Consider the following 11,083-nt stretch of genomic DNA (forward strand, 5'->3'; position numbering starts at 1 on the left):
TAAGAGTATGATTTCTTCTTTCCTTGCATATACTGCAGACTGTTCATCTCAGTAGAAACTTATTATCTTGTAGACTAGAGCTTATAAATGACAGTGTTAATATCTTTATCACAACCAGGTTCTTAGCAAAGATTATATTATTCTGACTTGTCAGAATTCATAGTATAAAAGTCATGTCTCAGCTTCTGCAGATATCTTATCTGCTTAGATGATTCTTAAGTGAACTTATTCATCTTATTAGAATATTCTTATCACTGAACCTTGAATCAGAGCTTATAATCTCACTTCTCTGAGTTAATAATTTCTTTGATCTGATATTCTCTTTCATTCTCTAGTACTTCATGAACAGAGTGATAAGTCACAGAGTTCTCTTCTAAGAATTCCTTATATTCACAGAGTAAAGAGATATAAAAAACATTGTATATCTGTAACTCAGATGATAGTTTTAATCTATAGAACTGTGAGCTAACTTTCTTCACAATCTTATAAGACTCTGTTCATAAGAGATTCAGCTTCTTACTAGATCTTCATGTGATGATATTTTCTAGACTCAGTCAGACTCTATTATCTTTCTTAAAACTCTTTATAATATACTTGAAGTCATAGTATCTCTTCTGATACTCTTGAGTCTTTCTCAAGAATTCACAGACTTTCTTCTGAATCTTCTGAATTCTCTCAGCTCATTCACAGATATTATCACACTTTATAATGTACTCTCATAGGTTTATCAAGATCATCTGTGAATAAGTCTCAGTGAGCATCTCAAAGAGGGTTTTATCTGTACTGACATGCTTTAAGTTGTTATATATAAACTTTATAAGTAATAATCAATACACTCAGTCATTCTGATTATAATTGACAAAGCACTGCAGATACTGTTCTAATAAACTTATCAGATATTCTATCTAATTATCTGTCTGTTAATGAAAAGCTGTGCTTAGATCTCACAAGATCTTCAGTATAGTCATCAGATCAGATCAGAACTCTTCTATGAAGATTGATTCTCTATCTGAGATAATATTCACAGACAATTCATGCAACTGAATCATATCACAGACAAAGATATAAGTTAAATTCTTTAACTTCAAGTTCTTATAGATGAGTATAAAGTGTGTCATCTTAGTAAAGTAATTCACTATCATCAGCACACTGTTAAAGTAGATATTATATATGTTCTTACTTTCAGAGAGGCTTACAAGAGCATTCATTTCTAGCTGTTTTCATGATTTTCATGAGATGAGTAGAGAAGTAAGTTCTTCATATAATCTGAATCACACTATCTGTGAATCCTGATAAATAGCACAAGAATTCACTATCTTCTTCATAAGTTCTCATATCTTCAGTCAGAAGTATTTCTTATAAGCAACTCATGAGTTCTAGTATCTATAAAATGACCTGCTAGAGAAGAGTTATGATATCTTTTAATAAGTTCTATGTATAGAAACTCATTCATAGATACATAAATTCAGTCCTCTCTTTACAAGAGAGTATTTAAGTCTCTTCAACTCTTTATTTCTACAGGATTAATCTCTGCTATAAGCAGTTTTTAAATATACTGAGTATATTCATTCTTCAGTTGCAGTTCAGACAATCTGAATAGAAGATCTTATAAAGACTTATACTCTATTTTCTCTTACATCAGATCTTTCACAGTGCTTCTCAAAGTCTGCAAACTCTTCAGATTATAGATATTCTCTTCAAGAATTCTCACAGAGATTCTCAGAGTGTTGACTCTCAGTATTATAGAGAGTAGTTATACAGGCTTCTTCTCTTTCTCTTCTCTCTTCTCTCATAGAGAATTGAGAGACTCTTCAGTCAATCTCTTCATAACACTCAGTTCAAGCATTCTGTGAAGCTTTTCTATCTTCTCTAACTTCTCTATATCTGTCATTCTGATCTTCTTAATATAGTCTGATCTGTGAGAGAGTCTGTCTGCTGAGTTCTTAGTTCTCTTGATATATTCTATCTTGAATCAGAACTCACTCAGTCTCTGAGCTCAGCAAATCTGTTACTGTGAGAGTTTCTTAATTGAAGTAAACTATTATAAGCTGTTATGATCAGTTCTAACAGTAATCACTGTTACAAGGCTCTTAAAGTAGTGATATCAGTGACAGAAGAATTTCACTATTATAAGAAGCTTCTGATTATAAATGTCATAGTTAATCTCTGTGAGTTGCATCTTCTGTGAGAAAAAGATCACTGAAACTCAGTTCTCATTTAACTGTAGTTATAAGACTATTTCTGAAATTATAAAGAAGAAGATATCTGTCTTTAATCTGATTAAGAGTAAGAGATCAAAGTGAAACAGTATTACTATATTCATAAATGTCTGTTTTAATCTTACAAAGATCTTATAAGCTTCTAGAATAAGAAAGTTCTCACAGTTCTCTCTTCTCAATAATCTTTTTATTCTCTGTTTATAGAATGACTTCTTCTTATTTTCACTCTTCAGCATGTCTGTAAGAGTTAAGAAGATTCTCACAAATATAAAGATAAATCATCTATAGAAATTTACAAAGCTCAGAAAGATCTGAATCTCATGAATACTAGTTAACTTCAGTCATGATAGAATAGTCTTAATTTATAAAGATTTCATCTGAATATCATCTACAGTGATTATATATTCTAGGAAATTAATTCAGTGAGCACTGAAGTTGCACTTCATAAGCTTAATATATAGTTCTGTCTTATCTAAGATCTTTAACACACTTTATACATACTCAGTGTGTTCTTTCATCTTCATAGAGTACACTATCACATTATTTAGATATATTATCATGAAGACATTCAGATATACATGAAGCATTTTATTAATGAAAGACTGAAATACTACAGAGATATTAGTCAGATCAAAAGATATTACTAGATATTCAAATAATTTCAGTGCAGTTTTAAAGACAGTTTTTCATTCATTCTCAGACTGTATTCACAGTTATATATATATATTGATTATATTCAATTGTATGAATATGACAGCTTCTGTGAGATAGTTGATCACATTCTCAATCAGAGACAGAGAATAGCAGCTCTTTATTATCTTGAAGTTCAGATTACAGTAGTCTACACACAATCTGAGATCTTTATTCTTCTTCTTTATAAATATCACAGAGGCTTCTGTGAAGGTCTGTAAAGATCAGATAAAGTCATTCTTTAGATTCTTCTTCACATAGATCTGCAAGATCTCTGTCTCATGATAAGAGAGTTTATAGATTAGTCTTCAGAAGAGTTTCTACTCTTCTATCAAATCTATTATCAGATTCTTCTCACAGTGAAAAGAAAGCTCAGCTGTCTTTACTAAGCTGAATATCTCTATGAGATCTTGATATTTCTCTGATATCTGAAGCTCAGTTTTCATGACTGTGAGATTCTCAGACACTTACAAAGTCATTATATAGATGAGCTTGTCTTCTCTAACTAACTCTGCAGTATTAACTGATTCTATCTTTATAAGTGAGTCTGTCAACACTGATCAGAAGTATAAACCTGACTCACAGACAACTATATACAGATTGTGTCTTTGAAGTCATACAAGTCTTAAGTACATGTCATCTATAATATCTGTGATGATCACAGTTTCTGTAAATCTTCTTCAGGTTTCAGAGAGATCTTACAATTCAAAGATAACTCTTATAAGTCTCTCAGCTCTCAGATCTGAGTTCTCACACTCTGCTTATTATAAGAGCAGATTCTCAGTTTTCATCTTTCAGCTCATTCACTTTACAAGCTTTAGAGACACTACAGTGACCTGAGATTCTGAGTTCATCAATACTTCTTATACTTATGAAACAGTAGTACTGCAGTGCAGTCTCTTCTTATAAGTAAGCATTTTTATCAGAGAAGTAACAGATTCAGATATCAGCTTCAAGACTCTTAAGAAGACTGTTGCTGACTCTGTCTGTAACTTCTTAAATTTCTATTTTAATTTATTCAGATAGTTTATGCACAGATGTTCTAGTTTAGAACAGATAAAGCAGAGTTTCTTTTTCTTAATCTCTTTATTATATACTCTGTTTATAGAAGCTTGTGAAGCTCTCTCTCTCTGCTCAGTAGTTAGATATGAATCTCTCTATATCTTATTATCTTTTTCTGATAAATCTGTTCTCTGTTATTCTGAGTCTCACAGAGCTGATCAGTGATTCACTCTTTATAAGTCTGTGACTCTCACAGTGATTTATAAGCAGTGAATGAGAGTCATCAGTTTCTTCAGAATCAAGAGCTTAGAGTCTTGCTCAATGAGCTTGTTCTATATATCTTTATTTAGTCTCTTTATAAATATTATCATTCAGGTCTTGTTTCAGAGCCCTGTTTTCACAGATCTCAATTCATATCATAATTTCATGAAGCACTGTAAGTAATCTTTATCAGATTTCTCACCTCTTTTTCTAATATTGATGATCACAGCTCAGATGTTCTCTGTTCAGCTCATGAAGTCTTTTAACTTATTCTCTAGATAGATCTTGAGAACAGATCAGTAGAATCTCTTATAATCATTCTCTAGATAATTCAGCCAGTTCTTGACTTCAGTGTAATAGAGGTCTGTTATTACATAGATGACAGCTTCTTCATCTTTCATATCACACAGTCAGACTTGTGAGTCAATTTCAAATACAAACTTATAAAAGCTTTTATAGATTATGATTTGATAAGTGGTCTTAAGTAATTACAGCTTAAGAAAGTTTCTTTTCAGTTTATAAGTATCTCTGAAGATCATGTCTAGAGACTCAGTTCAAGAGTGTTTACAGACAGTAAGCATTTCTTATAGAAAAATAGCTTAGTTCTGCAGAAGATGCTCAAGAATGTTCTTCACTGAGATTGATTTATTCATGAATTCAGAGAGTTTCTCTGTCACAGATGTAGAGAATAATGTTTCATAAGTAATTGATCAGTTCTCTAAGACTTCTTTCATAGAAGTTATTCATGATTCAGATGACTGCTTCTGAGTGTCTGCAGTAGAGTTTACAGAGATTGAAGTATACAAGTTTCTAGTTCTTTCAGTCATAACAGGCAGTTGCTGACTGACTGAGCTTGAAATGTAAGAATAAGTGCTCACAGGTGATTATTCAGATATTTACAGCTTGACATGATATATACTGTTAACTACTAGAAGTATTCACAGTAGAAAGATAAAATGTAGAAGTTAAATATATAATAGCATTCAAGCTGAGTTGTGAATAGTATTCATGAACTTCAGTCTATATAGTTGTGTGTAGCCAAGGGCCGCTAGCCCTATTAGTTACATGAGAGATAGGAATAGAGGTAAAGAATCCGCGAGGAGCGGGATTTCTTACAAATTATAACTAATAATACTGTGAATAACTATACTATGATAAAGAGCTTGAAGTAAAAATTGACTTTGTATTTATGAAATAATAAACAAAATCATATTCTCTGTATTACTCATGTGATTTAAGTTGTGATACAAACACTGATAAAGAATCTTAACATTTAAATAAAGAATAATAAGATGACTGATTCTTGAGATAAGAATGAGATGAAAGTAGTTACTGAGATCACTTTTACATTCACTCTGTAAAAGATAATGTTTTTTTATTAATGTCACGCCCCTGGCCGCGCCAAGGCCTCACTGCGGTTCCACACGGCTCATTGCTTTCATGCGGATGATTTCATCCTGTCTGAACCGGTTTTCAACCACTCTATGACATCATTCAGATATATCATAGAAAGATCTGATTGATGAATATGAAAACCCTGCTTCTATATGAGATCAGCAGATTACTTTTTCTTGATAGTGAGACACTGCTGAGATATCACTCTGGCTATTCTCACTTATGAAATGAGAGAAGAGTATTCACTCATTATCTATATAGAGTAGCTAGATGCTGACTTCTCATCAAAGAAGTCAGTGATTTGTTTTTTCTTCTACTGAAATATATACAAGAGTTACTATGTGTCTTATACAATCTTCTTAGTATACTAAGTATCATATCTGTGATATTCTTGGAATAACTCTGTAGTCTATGAGCTTGCTATTTAAGTAAGATAGTCAAGTTCATTTATACAGCTTCATAAATAACTATCTCTATATAATATCACTGACTAGTCACTGCTTTGATTCTTTCATATTACAATTTGAATTACTTGATCTGATTACAAGTTTGAATCAGTTGAGCTCTAACAGACTGATATGATTTCATGCACTCACACTGAGATCAATCTGATCTCACTCTCTGAGAGAAACACTATATCATTTCCTAGAGTGTATACATCTCTATCTCAGCAGAAATCTGAGATTTCTGAACCTGCTGCACATTTTGACATGGGCTCTTCAACTGCTCTGTCATTATCACAGTCTCTACACATCTACATCTATCATGAAGATAGAGAGATTAAGATCAGAGATTCTCTGAGATATAAGAGAATATCTTATCTGAATTTCACAGCTTTATCCTGTTATTCTTGAACAGAGATTCCACCTTAATCTGAGGCAGTATAACACGGAGGAGATATAAGTAATATACACTGTCAACCTTCTTGAAGACATCTCTGCAACTACTTGAGTTATCAAGAAGAGAGAGCTTAAGTGTATTAATACTGTTATAACTTAGAAAGAATTCAAGAACTTTCTACTGAATTAAATTGAAGATTATCACAACTGTGACTTCACAGCAGTGTAGCAGTTCAACTTATTATATTAATGAGATAATGAGAATTCTTTCAATTTCAATGTAAGATTTGAAGAATATTGAGAGAAATTAGCTGATAATTTGAATTAATTAAAAATCTCACTTTATCTTATAAAGCTGACTTATAAGATACAGATAATGATATTATAATATCAGAGTTCATTAATTAATCACACTGTGCTTATCAACCTGACTTTCTGAATCTATTTAAATAATTAATTCTCTGAGAAAAAGGCTAATAAGATCTCTTCTAAGTAATTAATAACAGAATCTAAACAGCACTGTGATAACTTCAGTGTGAAGAAAGTAAAGAAGAATTTCAAGTATTCTAATTCTTCACTCACTGTGAAGAAATATTAAAAAAGATGTGATAAAGATCTCTGTTTCAACTGCAGAGCTGATGATCACTATATCAGTGATTATAAGAAGCTGAAGAAGAGAAGAAACTGAGAAGATATCTTCTCAAAGTTCACTTCTCTTCTGACAAATGTATTCATGAAAGATAAAGAAGAGAAAGAAATGAAGAATTGATAATTCTTATATCTCTGAGTTTATATTACAATCACAATGCATATTCTGAATAAGAAGATATCAGTGAGATGTCTACTCAACTCTGAGATGAATACTAACTTTATATTCTATTTCTTTTCTTTGATGAAGAATTGAAAGAAGATAGATCTGTCAGATTATATAAAATTTACTGATAGAATAAAATATCACTGTTTTAGCATAATTCAAGTGAAGTGTGTGATCACAGACTCAGAAGAAATCTTTAAGAAGAGCAGTCTGCTTCTTCACACAGTTAATATTATAGATGAGAATATTATTCTAGATCTTCTATAATTGAGAGAGAACAATTCTCTCATTGACTGAGTCACTCAGATGTGACAGTATCACCTCACTGATGAAGAGATAGTGATAGAGAAATCTGAAGAGTTTTATCAGAAGAATCTTAAGAAAAAGATAGAGTTGATATACTGTGTAGCAGATGATTGAAACATGAGAATAGAGAAAGAAGCTATCACTCTCACTGCAAGATTAGCAGCAGTATCTGTTATTAAAGATGAATGTATATAATGTCTCTTTATAGATTATAAGAATGTCTTTTCAGAAAGAGAAGCAGCAAAGTTTTCTGATATCAAGGTATGATATAAGATTTACCTTGAAGATGATGTAATGATGCTGTACAGGCCTCTTTACAACTTGTCTGTAAAGAAATTGAATGTTCTGTGTAAATATCTTGAAGAAGTATAATCAAAGAACTGAATACACTTATTAAAGAGTCTGACAGAGGCATCTATACTCTTTGTGTCTAAGAAGAATAATAGACTACATCTATGTATAGACTACAGAGGTCTGAATAAGATGATGATTAAGAATTATTATTCATTACTGTTAATTAATGAGATGATTGATTGATTATCTGAAGTAAAGATGTTCTCAAAGATTGATATATAAGATATCTATCATAGAATCAGAGTTAATGAAGATGATATTTGAAAAACAGCTTTTCATATCAAGTATAATAATTTTGAATATCTTGTTTTATCTTTTGATCTTTGTAATGCTTCAGTCATCTTTCAGATCTATATAAATGAGGCACTGCAGAGCCTTGTCAACATCTTCTGTATAGTATATCTGAATAATATTCTAATCTTCTTGAAATCAGAGAAAGAATATGATACTCATGTTCAAGAAGTGTTGAGTCACTTGAGACAATATCAACTCTATACAAACCCTGAAAAATGCTTGTTCTACATGCAGGAGATTGATTTCTTAGATTATATTATTGAAGTGAATGGCATTTCAATGAACAGAAGTCAGATCTCTGTCATTGAGAACTGGTCAATGTCACAGATGTACTGTAAGATGCAGGTATTTCTAGAATTTGTGAATTTCTATAGATGATTTATCTATACATATTCACAGATTACTGTCTCTCTTACAGATCTGTTAAAGAAAAGTGTGAAAGACAGAAAAATGAGACTGTTTACTCTCACTCAAGATACTGTACAGACATTTGTAGAATTGAAATAAGCTTTTATAGATGTTATAATACTGAATCACTTTAACTCTGACTTACTCAGTCAGTGTGAGACTGATGTATCTGAGAATGAGATCTGTGAAATCTTTTCACAGTTGACACTGAAGATCTTTCAATATTAAAAGAATTAGAGAATAATTATCTCTGAAAATACAGACAATGAATTATCTGTGAGAGAAGACTTTTTCACAGAGTCTATAAGACACTGTAAATAAAGATCAGTGATCTTCTTCTTCAAGAAGTTATCACTCATATAGAGAAGATTTGATACTTATGATTAGAAGATGTTAATAATTGTCAAATTCTTTAAGATCTGATAACATTATCTTCAGAGTAGTAAGTACTCAGTGTAAGTTCTCACTGATCATACAAATCTGCATTACTTCTTGACAATAAAGAGCTTGACAGAATATCAAGTCAGGTTAGTGAAGCTGCTTTCAGAGTATGATTTCTATATCTGATACTGTTCAGATTGATTTAACTCTGCTGACACACTGTCTAAACAGTCTGATTATAATATTATTGATGTGAAGAAGAATTCTATAAAAGAATCTCTGTCATCACTGTAGAAGAAGCTGACTGCAGAGGATTGAGATTCTCTGAAGCTCAGAAACAGTGCTGATAAGACAGCTGTACAACTCAGTATAGAAGATGAAAGAAAACCTGAGTCTCTGCAGAGAACTGACACTGAAGATCATAAGCTTCTTATATTATATCTTATAACTATTCAATTGATAAAGAATGAAACAGTCTACAATCTTTCAATCTGACTACTTTTAAAATTTATTAATAAGTTATAGAAGAGAGACATCTCTACTGCAGCTTGAATTCAGAAGTTGAAGAAGAAAGAATTCAGTTTGAACTTGAAAGAGACAGACTCTGAGCAGGGTAGTGCTGCTAAGAAATCAAGTCACTGATAACTAGAAGAATATGAACTTCTACTGCTGAATGATTCAGTCTTCATCTCTTATAGTAGAGCAGTGTATCAGAAGTTATTGAGAATTCATTATAATAATTCTCATACAGGGCACTTTGAGTTAGAGAAGACTGAGAAGCTTCTAAAATGTAAATACATTTGAAAGAAGCTATGAGCAGATGTTAAAGAGTATATTAAGACTTATAATATCTATTCAACAATAAAGATTCTGTAGTATAAGTAATACAGTGAGTTAATATCACTGCCTGTTTCAAAGAGCTTAAGATAGAATCTATCAATGAATTTCATAGTTGACCTGCTGAAGTTGACAAGAGTCAAAGAATATGACTCAATTTTGATCATTGTTGATCACTTCATGAAGATAATCAGATATATCTCTACTTATAAAAAGATTAAAGCCTCTGAATTGACTGATCTGTTTTTAGATATCATCATTTATAATCACAGTGCTCTGAAATCATTGATAATAGATTAAGAATTCCTCTTCATCAGTAAATACTGATTAGCTCTTTACTATCATCTTATAATAAGATGTCTTCTCAGTACTGCATTTCATCTGCAGATAGATGATCAGACTGAACATCAGAATCAGATACTAGAACAGTATCTTTGAGTGTTCTATTCATATTATGAGAATGATTGACTTAAACATCTTCTAACTGCTGAATTCATATATAACAATGTAAAGAATGTAATCTTAAAGATATCTTCTTTCTATATTTATTATGAATACAATTCTTTATTACTCAGTGACATTGCAGATAACATTTATTATTATTATTATTATTATTCTTTCATTATACTCATATGCAAGCGGAGCTAATGATGAGTCCTTTGCGTGATGTTAAATACAGGTCAAGTGTTGGTTATACAGGAGGAAATACAGGTGTTGAGACCACGCCAAGATAACAAGAACATAGGAAAATACAAAGGAGTGACAATTAGATACATGCGATAATAACTTCCCAGCCCAGGAACATAGAGCGATTCATTGGAGCGATTTGTACACCTCTGTATTTATTAGAAACCTGAGGTGCTTGAGTTCCGGATTTAATGTATCCCCTGCGGGTTTCGAACCCACGCGCCTTGGTTTCCCACGCCAAGGCGCTACCAGGTGGCCGCATTAACCATTCGGCCACCGGGGCGCAGATAACATTTCAAAGAGAGGAATAAACAGTTAGAATATTAAACAGATACAGAGAACAGAGTATCTCTCAGTGTCAGAAGTAAAAGCAAGATTGAATCTTTTAAACAAAATTCATGAGAAGGCAGTGAAAAGCATCTGCTGTACTCAGAAGTAGCAGACAGAATACTATAATTGAAAACATCTTTTAATGAAGTTCTTAATAGAGGATCAAGTACTACTTTCAGTAAAGAATATCAAGATAACAAGACTATGTAAGAAGCTCAGTGAGTAATGACTAGAATCTTTCTTAGTAATAAGAGTGATGAGTAAGC

General features: G+C 31.8%; 1 pseudogene across 1 annotated transcript; it reads right to left on the reverse strand.

Annotated features, from left to right (window-relative positions):
• Window positions 1-10,681: 10,681 nt before the first annotated feature.
• On the reverse strand, window positions 10,682-10,770 carry BDBG_17812 (annotated as a pseudogene). The gene has a single exon. The product of its transcript is annotated as a tRNA-OTHER (tRNA).
• Window positions 10,771-11,083: the final 313 nt, after the last annotated feature.

Source organism: Blastomyces gilchristii, assembly GCF_000003855.2.
Source record: "Blastomyces gilchristii SLH14081 genomic scaffold supercont1.25, whole genome shotgun sequence".
Lineage (NCBI taxonomy): Eukaryota > Fungi > Ascomycota > Eurotiomycetes > Onygenales > Ajellomycetaceae > Blastomyces > Blastomyces gilchristii.